The 17,145-nt window shown below is 49.0% G+C and overlaps 1 protein-coding gene across 1 annotated transcript in view; it reads right to left on the minus strand.

Annotated features, from left to right (window-relative positions):
• HBEGF (heparin binding EGF like growth factor) overlaps window positions 1-17,145 on the minus strand; it is a 67,006-nt gene that overhangs the window by 19,242 nt on the left and 30,619 nt on the right. The window lies entirely within an intron of this gene.

Genomic DNA, 17,145 nt, shown 5'->3' on the forward strand with positions numbered 1-17,145 from the left:
TGGTTGCTGACCATCGAATGATTTCTCTAGTGTTCACAAATCTAAAGCTGGGTACACATATGTACAATTTCCTTTTTCTTGCGACCGTTCGATCGACCGAATACACGTTCGGCCGTCCAAAACATATGACCGTTCTGCGCGTACACATATGTACAATTTTACTTGCGACGTCCGATGTACTCCCGTCCAAACAATCGCAAGAAGAAGTATATGAGAGACCCTGTAACCCTTTGCCTGCTGTTTTAACTAATGTGTGTATAATGCCTCACTGCCCAACACTTTAGAGGCATCACTTTAAGACATTAATCAATGTTGAAGTTTTAATAGTGTGTTATGGTGCCCTGAAAAGAGCTTCCAGCACACTCTATTAAAACTTCAACATTGATTAATGTCTTAAAGTGATGCCTCTAAAGTGTTGGGCAGTGAGGCATTATACACACATTAGTTAAAACAGCAGGCAAAGGGGGTACTTCTGTACTTTCACGGCGCCAGCATGGCGCCGCGCGTCAGAGTCCCCTTGCGGGGCTCGCTTCGCTCGCCCACGCTGCGGGCTCGGTGGCTCGCTACGCTCGCCACGCTAATTAAAATCAACTCCATGCCAACATGGATAGTGGAGGTATGAACTATCCATGTTGGCATGGCGTTAACTTAGTTTATTTTACTTAGTTAGTGGCGAGCGTAACCCGGAAGTACGTGCGGCGCCATGCTGGCGCCGTGAAAGTAAAGAAGTACCGCAAAGGGTTACAGGGTCTCTCATAATGCAGCATACCACCGTGCTTTGTCAAACTGTCAAGCATATCGATCGAACATGCGTACACACTTCACTTTTGTTCCGATATGGAGCCGTCCTGTCGGATGAAATATTAAGCAGCAAAGAACCTTCGACCGACCGACCGTGGACGGCCAAGAGCGTTTTTGGCCGTTTATCGGTCGCACAGCAGCAATTGGGACAGCGTACACACCTATACAATCGAACGGCCGTTTGCCCCCAGATTGGAAGAACGGCCCGACGATTGTATATATGTGTACCCAGCTTAAGTCAGTCTCTGTTGACTTAGATTTGCAGCTTCCTGCTCCAAGAACTGGGCGGGCAGCTGATGTCCGGTTAAGTCAGCCGCCTGCCCCCGCAAGGCATGTGTCCGCCCGCGTTCAAATGGGGATGCTCAGAGTTTTCCTGGGCACACCCAGTGTTTTCGTGGGCATGCCCAGGAAAGGCCTCCTGCCCACCTCCAACCCGCCCCCCCCTACGAGCAAAAAAGGAGACTATGCAAGTCTCCGAAGGCGCCCGCACTGCAGGCCTGCACATGCGTATATGCAAATATGCGCAGTGCTAAAACATTGATCCTCGATGCAAACACGCCGGGGACCGAACAAACCAGAATGACCTCCCTAGTGAGCTAGAGCAAATATAGCTGCAGTGGTTTCACAGGATACGTACTTTTATATAGGCTATTTTTAGGCAAAATCTAAATTTAAATGGAACAAAATATCTGTAGCACTGATGGGTGTGGGTCATAGGGTCGACAGTATTACAGTCAATAGATCAACCACTATTGGTCGACAGGGCATAGGTCGACACATGAAAAAAGCTCAACATGGTCAAAAGGTTGACACAAGGAATATGTCGACATGAAAAAGGTCAACATAAGTTTTTCATCTCTTTTGTCGGAATAGGTATAAGTGTACCGCGTCCCCTCGCATGGCTCACTTTGCCCGCCGTGCTTTGGGTGCGGTACCTCGCTATGCTCGTCACACTATTTTGTTGACTAAGACACTGTCCACGCTTGTGTTGACATTTCAACCGTAAGCATGTCAACCTATTTCAAGTGTCGACCTAGGCCAGTGGTAGCCAAACCCTAGCCCTCGAGAGCTACCAACAGTTCACATTTTCCAGTCTACCTGGGGGGTGGGGGTGGGGGGTTATTACAGCTGTGTTAAGGAAAGAGGGGGGAAGATGCTGCTATCTGGGTTCCGGGGGAGAGGGGGGGCATCGTGATGTCACACGTCAAACCCACCTCGTTGGGCCTATACCCTCCCAGTCCTATACTGGGTATTGCACAGCCACTTCCCAGTGTCTCCAGCCAGCCCCCCTTTCTGTCTCATTAGCCAACTCCCTCTTCTGTTTATCCAGCCAGCCCTCCATTCTTTCACGCCAGGCAGCCTACCCCCCTTGCATCTCATCAGCCATTGTCCCTTTATGTCTCTCCAGCCAGCCCCCCATTATGTGTCTCCAGCCAGCCTCCCTTTTGTTTCTTAAGCCAGCTCCGCAGCCCAAAGACATTTACCTTTGCCTGTATATTCTGCCTGCAGCGGTCCTCTTCATCCTACAGACAACTGCTCTGTCAGAAGTGGTATATGTGACGTCACGTGCACAATGTCTCAAAAACAAACAAACATCTACACAGGGTATAAGGCAAGGGCAGACTCCCCTTCTCTGTCTCCGGCCTGGACAATAATCCAAGCCCCCCATACACACACCCACCTCCTGATAGCATACCTGATATTACACACTGAGATATAAACAGGATATTACATGTGTCACTGGTCAATTTATAAAGGCACGAAAACATCATCGTTTCAGATATCGTTCAGTCAAAGCATCAGAATGGAGAAGTAATAAGATATATGTGACTTAGGTGGTGGAATGATCGCTGGTGCCAGATTGTTTGGTTTGAGTATGGTGCAAACTGCTGATCTGGAGATTTTCATGCACAACAGTCTCTTAAGTTCACAGAGAAATATAACACATCGAGTGATGTGATGGGGTGAGGTCTCCTCATTAATGAGAGAAGTGACAAGACGACGTGTGATTATTTGAGTTACTGTAGTTACAATAGTAGTAAGCAGAAGAGCATCTCTGAATGGATAGCACATCCCATATTGAAGTGGGTGGTGTGAAAAAGATCACATACATGAAATTCAAATGAAGTCTTTGGTCTTCATTTTGAAAAGCAGGTCACAGCATGCCAGATCAATTCCACAGGCAAGCGTAGTTACTGGCAGCAGCATACAGGTAATTACAGCATGAAACAGACTCTTGTCAGGTCTATCGCTTGGACAGCCAATCCACCATCAAGAGCTTTTGCCCTCTGCCCTGGAAATACTTATATCAGGAGATCACAGGTGCTGCTGATTAAACAATCTGGCTTCTGCTACTGCTCCAAAACCTGGTCTGGATCCTCCACATTACTCTCATGTTTAGAGATGCTGTCTCTGCCACAGTGGTTAACAGCAGCAGACGACTCGATCAGGTTCCACGGTTTGTTGGACCATCCACCCTGCCTTAGGACAATGGTTCAGGCTGGAGGTGGCGGTGTTGTAGTGTGGGGAGTGTTTTATTGACACATATTACTCCCCTTACATTTGTGCATTATTTTAATGTTACAGCCTACCAGAGTATTTCTGCAACCATGTGTATTCCTTCTATGGCCACAATTGACCTATGTTCCAATGGCTACTTCCATGTCACAAACCAAAGTGTATACATATAGCTTCCACGGTCACTGGATCACAATCCAGTACAGGACTGTTGGGATGTGGTGGAACAGGAAACTACAGCAGGGCTGTACAGCAGACAAATCTTCAGCAACTGTATGATTTTATCATGTCCCCATGGACCACAATATGTAAGGAATGTTTACAGCATGCTGCTGTATCCATGTAATGAACATCTCAGGCTACTCTACGGCAAAGGAGTCCTACCAAGCAGGGGCGCTAACAGCTCACAGTGTCCCTGGGGTAAATTCAATTAACCCCAATAGTTGGTACTATCAGGAATTTAGTTTCACCAGCCCGGAGCTAAGTTGCAAAAACAGCAATTAATTTGCTTTCTCAATAAAAAAAATCTGGCAAAAAAAACAATTATGATGATTAACTCCAATATTTGCTGTAACATTTACTGTGATCAGTTGAATTTCCCATGAAACTGTGTCTTTGCCAGAGTTGGTTCTAGACCAAGTAGAGCCTGGGTCAAACAGTTCTTGGACCACAAGACATTGCGGAAGAGACTCTCTGCAAATGCTTGGGCTCTATGAAATATTTGTACATAACTATTTGCATACATACCTCCCAACTTTTTGAATTGAAGAATAGGGACACTCGCGCGAGCGCCCGAAAAGGGGGCGTGGTGTATGCAAACAAGGGTGTGGATTATGCAAATTAGGCTGCGTCCCCAGCGTCTATCAGCGTGAATCGCAAATTGCGGGAGGGAGGTTGTGGGGGTCCATGAATCGCGGGAGGGGGGGTTGCGGGGGTCCACGAATGGCGGTAGGGGGCGCGGGGGTGCCGTGAATCGCGGTGGGGCGCATGAATTGCGGAAAGTGGGGTTGTGGGGGTCGGTGAATCGCGGGAGGGGGGGGTCGCGGGGTCTGCGAATCACGGGAGGGGGGCGAGCGCGAATCGCAGGAGGGGGTGCCGCTCGCCTACACCATGGTGTATGGTGGGCGTGTACTGTAGCCCTGGCTGGGCGGGGGGGAGGTGATGTCAAGGGGGTGGTGGTGTGTATAACCCTGGTCTTTTCCCTAGGGGGGGTGGGTTTGTGTATAATGCTGGGTGGGAACGTTATACACACAGGGGATGAGTGACAGATCTGGCTAAATATATAAGATATATATATATATATATATTATAGGGAGAGGTAAATAAGTTAAGTAACTCCAGTTTTAATATTTAAAAAAAATATATATTTGTTACTGAAAACCTCCATCTTGGCCTTTACTTGTGGGCTGGTGCTCTGAACTTGCCCCCCAAGCTAAAAGTTGCCAGCCCCTGACTGGGGGAGATATATCAAAGCTTTGAAAGAGCACGGAGCTCCATCGAACCATTGGCTACGGCCATTCGCAATAACCTCAATATCCCAGGTCTTCAGGTGGGTCCCAACAAGCATAAACTAAGTCTTTTTGCGGACGACGTGCTACTTTTGGTTACAGACCCCATTCACACGCTCCCACACGTCCACGAGACACTAGCTGCATACAGCGCTGCATCCTATTATAAGCTTAATACATCCAAGACTGATGCACTCCCGATCAACCTCACAGACCACCTTCCCCTACTGAAAACCACCTACGCCTACAATTGGCAAGCTGTCTCTATAAAATACTTAGGCATCCACATTCCCCCTAACATGGCGTCTGTATTTGATGTTAACCTCTCTCCCCTCCTAACCTCCCTTGCATCCTTATCCAGATCATGGTCAGCGTACGAAATCTCATGGATGGGTAGGATGGCAGCATTTAAAATGTCGCTCCTGCCCAAATTAATGTACCTGTTCCGCACTATCCTCTATGTTTTCCCTAAAAAGTCCTTACAACAGGCCACCTCTATCCTGACAAAATACATTTGGTCATCTAAACCCCCCGCGATGGCCCGCTCCAAAATGTCAATCCCTAGAGCATATGGGGGTCTCGACCTCCCAGACCTGTTTCAATACCAGGCAGCCTGCCTACTTGCCCCATCTAAACATTATTTTGAAAGCCCTACTCATGGGCCTGGGTGGACATTGAACAATGTCACTCCCCCAATATCCCCCTTAGCGACCTCCTTAAGATCCCACAACACATCAGGCCCCCCCTACCCACCCTTCTTCCAACGACGTCCGCTACCTTACATACACGGGACCAATTACTCTCCACTCTACGCGCCTCATCCTCCCTTATCACCACCCTCCCCATCATCACTGTATCGAGACTCATACCTAACCTTAACCTGTCCCTCTGGAAACAAAGTGGGATCACATCCCTCCAAGAAACATACTCTCTTCCCCCCCCACGAGTACCTCCACTATCTGCAAGTGGCACACTGGTGGAACTCCCACTTTTCCAAACGCCCCCCACTGGACCCCCGCCATCAGACGATCCTCTCCCGACCATCTCAGTCACTTTCCAAAGGGGACATCTCCTTCTGGTACGACACACTCATAACCCCCGCAGAGTTTACTAAAACTTCAGCTCATAAGAAATGGGAATCGGATCTGGGCACCCAGCTTTCTGGCCCTCAATGGCGTAAGATATTCTTATCCTCTTATACAATGTCCCGCTGCCTCAATCACTCGGAGATGCACATCAAACTGATAAATCGCCTCTACTTAACCCCAGACCGTCTCCCCACACCTTCTGGCCAACATGCTCCAATATGTGCTGGTGTCAGTGCGGAAATATAGGTACCATCTACCATATCTTCTGGTCCTGCCATAAGCTCAGGGCATACTGGGGAGAGGTCTTTGATCTCATCTCTGAAGTGATTCAGCTAACCCTTTCCCCTGACCCACTCCTAGCTTTATTCCACGTATACCCACAAGACCTCCCGATAGGGAAAACAAATGTCCTTGGACATATTCTCATAGCGGCAAGAGCAAACTTAGCCCAACATTGGAAGCAGCCGTCTCCCCCCCCCCCCTTTCTTCAGGTTATACTAAAAATGAATCACCATTTCCTCATGGAAACCGGCTTCCAACCCCACTCCCCCAATCCCTCCTCGCCCCACTCTAAGGGCCTTATTCTAGTTCAGTCTTTCTGACAAAATCCTTCTTAGATGGACAAAACCATGTGCACTGCAGGGGGGCAAATGTAAAATGTGCAGAGAGAATTAGATTTGGGTGAGTTATTTTGTTTCTGTGCAGGGAAAATACTGACTGCTTTATTTTTACACTGCAATATAGATCTCACTTTGCAGTAAAACCCCACCCAAATCTAATTTTCTCTGCACAAGTAACATCTGCCCCACCTGCAGTGCACATGGTTTTGTCCATCTAAGAAGGAATTTGTCAGAAAGAGTGAACTAGAATAACCCCCTAAATGGGCTCCCTGGCATACCTACACAACTGAAAGGGAAGGTACTAGATTTTTCCCCTTAGGCACGCCTGGACAAACAACCACCTTTAGCCTGAATGAGCCACCCGACCCAGATTCAGACCCTCCCTCACCCCAAGCCCCTGTCTAATTGTCGCTCTCCAACCCTAGATTAACTCTATAATTGACTCTGTATGTATATGCCTATGTACAGCTCGCTCTGCATAGCGATCTAACGTGTCTGATACGGTCATGTATAAAACTCAGCGTGTAAAATGTTATTGTTTTATATTGTCTTCTCCCCCGATTGCAGTCCCCCTCCCCCCCCTAATGTTTCCCCTTTTTCATTTCTGTACCCCATATACAAATCTGTGTCAATAAAAATTTATTGATGGAAAAAAAAAGAAAGAGCACGGAGGGCACCAAGTGTCCCTGAAGTGGGATTTACTTTCCAGCCTAGTGCTGACACACATGTTTCTGGACAACAAGCTTTCTGATTTGGGAGGAATGCAAAAAACTGACATAATATTTTCAAATGAACATAAGATTTGTATTCAGGCAGTGGCTGTTAGGAGCCAACGGCCATTTCACCTACAGCTTTACCAAGGCATCAACCAGTTTTTCATGTGAAAAGCTTAGGTCAGTGTTTTCCAGCGCTATACGGACACTGGGTCGACCAATGAAGGTCGACAGGCCTTAGGTCGACACACTCAAAAGGTTGACATGGGTATATGTCGACCAGTTCATACGGTCGACACAAACATTAGGTCGACATATGGAAGGTCGATAATCACAAGGCTGACATGGGTTTCTCACATTTTTTTTGAGCCTACAGGCGGTACTCATGGCCTACCACCCACTAGGGCATGGAGGGAGAATAAGATAGTGTGCCTAGTGTAGCGAGGCACTGTGCCCGAAGCGATGGGATGTGGTGCACCGATACGGTGTCCATGGCGACTGCGTCGACATTTGGGACAAAACAAAACCCCTGAAATGTCACAGTGGACTCCGAGGCTACATGTAATACCGGAGCACGCTGGAGTCCAGTTGCAGCGGCTCAGTGGATAGTGGCCGGGGGAATATAGTGAATGCAAAGCTCACCATATATATAACTGGTGACACGCATTGGTGACCATTTACTATACCTATATATAGGGATGGTGCCTCTCAGCAAACCATTATATTACCACTGGATAGTAAAGTATGAAAAACCACCTTAAAAAAGAAAAAAAAAGTGAAAAACTCATGTCGACCTTATTCATGACAACCATGTGCATGCCGACCTTAAGCTTGTGTCAACCTTATGTCAGTGTCGACCATTAGTTGTCGACTTAGTGACTATTGACCTAGACATTGTCGACCCAGGGAACGCATTCTAAAAGTTATGCCAGGAGAAGCCCGGAGAGGAAACTTTCAGCAGTCGTTCAGGGGGCGGGGCTTGGGCGTGACGTCATTTAGCCCCACCTCATGATGCAAAATAGCCGAATTCACGGGGGCGGGGCTAAAATGATGCGTTTGTGCCATTTTAGCTCCGCCCCCTCCTCTGAGACTCGCGGATAGCGGCATTTAAATACCGAGGTAGGGATAAGATGGCCACGATCGGGGGGCCCTGAATCCGGGAGGGTTGCCCACCTTTCCGGGGGGCTGGGAGGGGAACCAGATTTTCAGGAGACTCCCAGCCATTCCGGGACGGTAGGCAACCCTGAGTTATGCCCCAGAACTGACCCCTGCCATGAAAACTTTTTTTTGAAAGGGTGCATTCATTTTGCTGGCTTAGTCTATCAGAGCTAAATAACATTTCATCTCCACACGTGGAACAAAAATCCAACTACATCATTAAGGGAAAGGGCAACTGCACCTCGTAAGCATAAAGAATGAGATATTTGTACCAACACAATGCCATTCATATGGCTATGGCGGGATCTTTGCAGAGTAAGTGGGCTTCGCCCACACAGCAATAGGCATCACTGACCTCTTTGTCTCGACATCACCATCTATGTGTGAAACTGGCATTTTAAAACCATACTAATGTCTGTTTTTTCTTATCCAGTCTGAATCAATCTGGTCCATGTAGCAGGCACTAGAGGGTTTTAACTTTAATTTTTCTAAGAAGAATATAATAAATTAGAACTTTAGAAGCTTTATCTCCTATATATTTAGCCAGATCTGTCAATCACCTGTGCGTATAACGCTGGGCGGAGTTACAGCCCCCCGCCCAGCGTTATACACACAGGGTGATTGACAGACTGCCTTAGAATATTAAGATCCCCGCCCAGCGTTATACACACATACGACCCGCCCCTCAATGTTATGCACACACACAGATCTGCCCCCTACCTGCACAGTGTTACCACTCCCTCTGTCCAGTGCTCCGTTCCCCCGTCCAACGCTGCAGCACACAGCACAAATATCCTGGGCTCAGCGGCAGGCGGCGTCACTGCCAGCCTCAGCCCAGACCCCATGTGGCCCTGCCTCCTCCTTCCGACTGTGACTCTGAGCGGTGCTGCTGTCAACTGCCCCGCCTCCTCCAGTCCTCTACATGGTTGTTCCATAAACCATCATGTATAAAATAAAAATATGAGTCCTGTCCCCGATCTCCGGCAATGCAGCACACAGTGCCCTGCTACTGTATGTGGCCCTGCCTCCTCCAGTGCTGCAAGTGAGGCGGAATGGGGTGATACGGCGTACCACTAAAAGATAGTATGCCGGTACCCCGTACAGCCATAACAAATTACACCCCCCAAATCCTAGTGCGCATGCGTGCATATGTAAGTAGCGGGGGCGTGGCCTGTACAGGTCCACTGCCCTCCACCACAGCAGATTCCCTATGGAGGGGAGGGCGGGGAGCGCATCGCGCATCTCTTCTTCCTCTCCCTCCCCTTCCTCAGCAGCAGCAGCGGCAGGGGTGCCGTGGTGGGAGGCAGCGGCTGGAGGGGCCCGGGGGAGAGACATGGCTGCAGCAGGACAACTTGAGCCGCCCAGACCAGCCAGCCAGCACTGCACGGTGAGTTGTGCTGTGCTGCCGCTGGCACGGTGGGGGGCATATTTAGCACTGTGGGGGGCATATCTGGCATTGGGCGGTATTCAATGTGAATACCTGCGAGGTGCAGCGAATCCTCTTTAGGATTCGCTGCACATTCGCCACGTTCCAGAGCCTCGCCGGCTCCGGTATTCAACGAGTCAGGGGCTCGCTGCCCCTGACCGGCGAATATGAGCTCCTGCGGCGAACGCCGCAGGGAGCCTGAGGACGGTGGCAGGCAGAGAGATGGAAGTCTCTCTGCCTGCCCCAGAACGTTTGTGGGGGGGAGGTGGGCTCCCCGGGTGCCAGGCAGCACAGGCTGCCCCCCGGGGGTGCCAGCAGGGGACCGTATGTTCACTACACCTGATCGTAACGATCGGGTGCAGTGAATATATGAATATCTAATGAGCGGCTCGGGCGCCCCCTGCTGGCTGCTGTGTAAAAAAAATAAAAAAATAAAAAAATATATATATATATAATTTTTTTTTTAAATTAAATATATATTCATGTGCTTACAGCACATGAATAAAAATAGCATGCCCCTCCTCAGAATAAAATTTCTGATTTTTTGACACCAAATGTAAAAAACAAAACACTTTATTTTAAAAGTTCACATTCCACTTCTCCATAAAAAGATAGCGATTGCTACTCGGTGAATCATGGCGAAAAAAAAGTCAAATGTATTCGCCATGTGGTCATTGAATAGGGTGATTCACCGTTTTAGTCCAAAATTCGCCAAACAGCACAAATTCGCCATAAAAACATGGCGAATCAGGCTCATTGAATACCGCCCATTGTGGGGGCATATCTAGCACTGTGGGGGGAATATCTAGCACTGTGGGGGGCATACCTAGCACTGTGGGGGGCATACCTGGCACTGTGGGGGCATATGTGTGGCACTGTGGGGGCATATGTGTGGCACTGTGGGGGCATATGTGTGGCACTGTGGGGGCATATGTGTGGCACTGTGGGGGCATATGTGTGGCCCTGTGGGGGAATATGTGTGGTACTGTGGAAGCATATCTGTGTGGCACTGTGGGGGCATATATGTGTGGCACTGTGGGGGTAAATGATATCTGGCACTGTGGGGGCATATATGTGCATTATGTCATTAGGGCTTGAGGTTTTGTTATGTAGCCACTCCCCCTCGTGTCATATGACCACGCCCATTTTCCGACGCGCGCCTTCAGCACAGTACCACTAAGATATTTTTTTCTACTTGCACCACTGGTTATAGGGGCAAATTTATTAAGCTCGGTGAAGTGATAAAGTGTCTGGTTTTTATCACCGGCCAATCAGCTCATAACAGTGAAGTTAAAGGCTTGGTTTGAAAAATGACAGGTAGGAGCTGATTGGCCAGTGATAAAAACCAGACGCTTTATCACTTCACCGAGCTTAATAAATCTACCCCATAGTATAATAAGTGACCATTTGCAAATATAAATTCGCGCCCATCTCCTTCTCTTTTAGGTGGATGAGTCTTTTTTTTTTTCTCTCTCTGGCCAGTATTCAATGCCTCAGATTCGCCGTATTTTAAAAAAAAAAAAACAGCCGGGAGCCGCTCATTAATATTCATATATTCACTGCACCAGTGAGTGCAGCGGCTACTATCCCAGTCCCCTGCCAGCTCTCGGGGGGCTCTCCCTGTGTCCCTGCCAGCCCTCCTTCACCCCCACAGTGTCCGGCGCAGGCAAGGAGGCTTCCATCTCCCTGCCTGCTACCGTTCCCCGGCTCCCTGTGGCATTCGCGCACGCGAGGGGGGGGGGGTGGTGGTGGTTATAATTCGCCGCCAGGGGCAGCGAGCCCCTGAGGCATTGAATAGCGGGTGAGGGAGGGCTATTGTGCAAATTCCAAAACAGAATTCGTTGCACAGGACGAATTAGGGCATTGAATACCTGCCTCTGGGGAGTAATGTTTGTGTTCTCCTAAACAGGATTCGCTGCACATTTGCAGGGTTCAGGAGGGCTGCAGCATTCGCTGCCAGCCCTCCCTGTCACCCTATTCAATGCAGCAGGGGCTCGCTGCCCCTGCTGGCGATTTTAACCCATGCGGCGAATGCCGTAAGGAGCCGGGGGATGGAGGCAGACAGGGAGATGTAAGCCTCCCTGCCTGCCCCAGAATTTATGGGGGAGGGCTCCCGGGGCACAGGCAGCAGAGGCTGCCCCCCGGGAATGCTGGCACGGGGGGCAGGGGTAGGGAGCCGCTCCTCTGGTCCTGCACGTAACAAGCCATGTGCTTCAAGGACATAAATAAAAATAGCATGCCCCTTCACAGAAAAAAAAACCTGATTTTTTTTACACCAAAAAAACAACAACCCGGTACTTGTGTAGTTTCACGGCACCACCGCGCGCACAGTCTGTTAGAAACTTGGCAGCCTGCCAGACTCTGTGCGAGTGCCGCTCTAGCTGTTCTCCTAGCTGTTCTCAGTGCTACGTTACCAGCGTAGCGTGTGCGCATGCCACTCTAGCTGTTCTCATTGCAGCGCTACGCTATTAGCGTAGCGTAATGTACACGCTACAATTGAGACGCTGGATTCAGACGCTAATGCGTCTGAATTTGGTAGGGTGTAGGGGTACATAGAGGTGCACTGTGCAAAAGACTCCTAAACCTGTTCACAATAACTCTAGTCGACATAATAGCCGTCGACCTTGTAAATTCCACTATCCACGCCAACCCGAAGCGTGACGAGCGCAGCGAGCCCCGCGTTCTACGACCTTTTCATACCCCCACTATCCACGTCGGCGTGGAGTTGAGAATAAAAAGTGTGGCGAGCGCAGCGAGTCCGAAGCGTGCAGCGAGCCCCGCGAGGGGACGCGGACACCTGTGAAGCCCGCGAGGGGACGCGTATACCTGTGAAGGTATCCGCGTGCGCTCGCTGCGCTCGCCACACTTTCTATTCTCTACTCCACGCCGACATGGATAGTGGGGGTATGAAAAGGTCGTAGGACGCGTACCGCTGCGCTCGCCACGCTTCGGGTTGGCGTGGATAGTGCAATTTACAAGGTCGACAGCTGTTGCGTCGACTAGTGCCATTGTGCACAGGTTTTAATAGTGTACCCCTAGACCCAGCTAAATTTAGAGCTTTAGCCTCTAGATTTAGATGTACCCCTACACCCAACTAAATCCAGACGCTTTAGCGTCTGAATTTAGATGCCCCACCACCTTAGCGGCTTGCAAGGCGCCTGGATTCAGACGCTTTAACGTCTAAATCCACACTTCCCCGCTTCTTAGTGGCTAGCAGGGACTCTACATTCAGACGCATTAGCGTCTGAATCTAGCGTATACATAGCGCCTAGAGCGGTGTGCCGGGGTGTGTAGTTTAGAAGCCCCGGCACGTCATCGGTGTGCCGGGGTGTCCACTTTATCATGCCCCCCATTGTCAGCGGTGCCCAGGCGCTGCCTATTTCACTGTGGAACTACAAGTACCACAGTGACCTGTCAGCGCCTGGGCAGCGCGCTGCTGCTGGCCGGCCGCTACGCTGTTAACGTAGAGCTAGAGTGGCACGAGCACAGTCAGACAGCGCAAGAGCGGCACGCGCACAGTTAAACAGAGACTCTGGCAGGCTGCCAAGTTTCTGTTACAGACTGTGCGCACGGTGGCGCCGTGAAACTACACAAGTACCAAAAACCCTTTATTTTAAACGATCACTTTCCAGTTCACCTTAAAAAGATGTGAATGGTGAATCATGGCAAAAATCAGAGAGAGAGCAATTCGCCATCCTAGCATTGAATACACTCTCGGCGAATCCCAGTGAAAACCCCATTGAAATACACCAGCGAATTGCAGCGAGCATGAAACGGAGAACTGGCCGGCATTCACTGTTCGCTTTCGGCGAACAGTGAACATTGAATAGGGTGAATCTGATTTTCAGTGTAAAAAAATTCACTGCAAGGAGTGAAAACAGCCCGATTCACCGAAAAAAAACCGGTGAATCGGGAGCATTGAATACTGGCCTCTGTCTCTTGCAACTCGTATTGAGAAGTGAAGGTACTGAGACAGCAGCTGATGTGTGTGATGTACAGTGTGCTGTCTAACTGACTGGGTCATCACCACCAGCCATCAGCACCAGCATGGAGAAGTGTTCAACTTGTACATCTATAAAGAAAGCTGTGCATTTTAGTACAGATGAAATATTGCTATTACAGAAGAATAACAATTCCATATAGTGAAAATGAGACCTTTTAGGGCACTGGCCCATAATTAGCTGCTCTACCAACTATCTGAATAGTCTCCTAGCTTAGGAAGAGTGGGTTGTCCTAACATATCTAAGTTTATTGGGCAGAATGAGAATAATACTGGCAATTGCAGACATAGGTGCCGATTTATGTTTTTGCTGGTGGGTGCTCAAGTCAAAAATATAGAGGAGTGGCTTCATGGGAAAGGGGTGTGGCCACAAAATAATACCAATTTATATTATGCAGCACAGTTGGCTCCAATATTCAAATGACGGCAACAGAGTCCCACATACATAAATGCCCCCACAGTGCAGGTGCATAAATGCCCCCACAGTGCAGGTGCATAAATGCCCCCACAGTGCAGGTGCATAAATGCCCCCACAGTGCAGGTGCATAAATGCCCCCACAGTGCAGGTACTCCGCGGACAGAATACACTCTTCCTGGCATACTGTTTCCCAGGTGGCTGGTCCGGTAATGTAGCCGAAATTAGCAAGTTAATATGGAGGCCCAGCAGCGGGACTCGGGCCCGTGGGTGCTCATCAATTTCCGTGGGTGCTCGGGCCCTTGAGCACCCACAGAATAGGCACCTATGATTGCAGAAGAGGGTGGAGCCAATATGAAGAATTTCTATGGTCCAGCCTACTCTTCCATATTTTGTCCTAATGGGATGCGGCCTAATGACATATTCCAGCCCTGCCCCAACAGTTGCCACCTACATCTCCTGAATAAGTATGAACTGACCATATAGAAATTGTAGCAATAAAATTTACAGTTTTAATTTGGAAATGCATTCTGAGAGAAGACCGTAAATGCATGTTCACACGTATGCAATGGCATAGTAATGGAAATGCATGAACTTTAACATGTTTTTGACGTGTTTTATATTTGCGTTTTTTTGCAAAGGCAGCAAATGTTAATGCATGAGAAATAGCTTGTGCTGGGTGTACACACTTTAAAGCACATATTAGAATGCAATAGTGGGAACGGCCCTCTTTGGTACATTTAATACATCTAAAAAGCTTTAAAAAAAATAATAGCAACCAATCAGATTCCAGTTGTCAGTACTCTGGTGCTGTGTAGAAAAGGATAGCCCAATCTGATTGGTTTCTATGGGCAACAATTACAATAATAAGAATAATAAATAATGGTAGAGAGGGGTAAAATAGTGGCTAAAATTAAAGTGGACTGTTACATTTTAAGATACAGATATTTAGCCACGCTCATCTGGCCTACCTATGGTGGTATTATTATATTTTTTTTTTTTAAATTGTTCCGCACTGCAGCATGCTTCAGAGTGGTGAAGCGATGCACCCACGTGTTTGGTGCTGCGGTTGAGTGTAATGCATAGGTTTATCCACCAGATGTTGCTTTTGAAAATAACCACTGAGCATGAGTGAGGTCTCTAATGAAATGCAGTACAGTAATATAGTCCAAAAACTATAATGAACCTTACTGTGTGTTAAATGCAGTAATATACAGTAGGCTTTACAGATGAGCACTGTACTACAGGATCGCCGAATACAGATCATGTACGTACATACATCTCCATACTGTATCCTGGAGTCTGAATTTACGACTATGTAGCATATTAACACAATTGAAGACTATCTGCCCAAACAGGGGCGTAACTAGACTTTTGTGGGTCAGATGGGGGTCTTTGAGCAGATGGGGCCCACTGTATTGGATGGGGGGTAATATATTTGGAGGATACTGGCCTGGATGGGAAGAGAGACAGTAAAATGGGGGTGGGATGGGCAATCACTAGTCTGGAAAGGAGGGGACACTGTGTGTGGGGCACTGTAACTGTACTGGCTGTGGGTTAGATCGGGGCAGTGGGATGGGTTCAGTTGTCCGATAGGGGAAGGAAGGTGAGGACAAGGTGGCAGCACTGACCTGGCCCATGCACATTACAGCTCTGGCTGCTGCTGCACAGTCAATGCTGACCCTGTGCAGTCACTGCTGTGTTGCAGCTCGAGGGGGAGAAGAGACTTGTCGTGGATGCATACCTCCCAACTTCTGTCGTGATGAAATAGGGACACTCCGCCCGAAAAGGGGCGGGACATATGCAAATGAGGGTGCGGCTTATGCTAATTAGTCGCAACCTCATTTTCATACGAGAATAGACGCTGTGCGCATGCGCACAGCGTCTATTCTACTAGATTGGGGGGTCTCCCAACTGCCACCCCCCGCAGCGGGACAATGCCTGCCGCGGGTGGGACAGCGGGACAGGACCCGAAAATCGGGACTGTCCCGCTGTAATCGTGACAGTTGGGAGCTAGGTGGATGTGCCAGTCCAAAGCATCCAGTAGTGTACTGAGAGGCTGCTTGAGCAGACGGGTCTGTTCACATGAGCAAACTGCAGGTCAGTGTGTGTGGACGGGTTTGCGGAAATGGGACACAGGCATCTCCAATCCAGCAGCACCAGGGGGGCACCGGGGGGGTGGGTGGACTCCAGTTCAGTTCACCGCTGCCAGCATTGCCAGGGGTGGGGCAACACCAATCCAGCTTACTGCCACCAGCAGCGCAGGGGGTAGGCGGAGTTCAGGTCAGCTTACGGCCATCAGCAGCACTGGGGTTGTGTGGGGGGACTGCAACCCAGCAACTCCAGCAGTGCCGGGGTGGGAGGCACAGCTTAAAAAAAAACTAAAATTTAAAAGAGGGTGCAGGGGATTGTCTGCCAAGACCATGGGCCCCATAGCAGCTGCGTCCCCTGCATCCTCTATAGTTACGCCACTGGTCACAAAAGAGCAGATTCTCTATTTAGCGATCCATGTTGAACTATCCCCATAATGTCCTTACGGAGAATCGGCCTACATTTCCCCAGTGTCTCCGGAGCTAAAATGTGTGATTATGCAGCAGATAAAAAAATAAGGGTGACGGGATAACAGTACTACCACACTTCCAGCAGCATCTAAATACAGTTTCTATTTATAAAATAATATTGCATACATTGTGACAAACCCCTGAGCATAGCCTCGAGCGCCAGCGGCATTTACAGTACACTTCAGTGTTCAGTAGTTGTAATGGCCTAGCGGTGGAGGTCACAGCTTTTTATGCACTGTGCCTGGGGTTCGGATCCCACTCAGCAGTGGCGTAACAACAAATTTTGCGCCCCCTTCCCCCCTAGTGAAGACCCCCTGCCCTGCCTTACCCCTCCGCGT

This window comes from Crinia signifera, chromosome 4 (assembly GCF_055691185.1).
Source record: "Crinia signifera chromosome 4, ASM5569118v1, whole genome shotgun sequence".
Classification (NCBI taxonomy): Eukaryota; Metazoa; Chordata; class Amphibia; order Anura; family Myobatrachidae; genus Crinia; species Crinia signifera.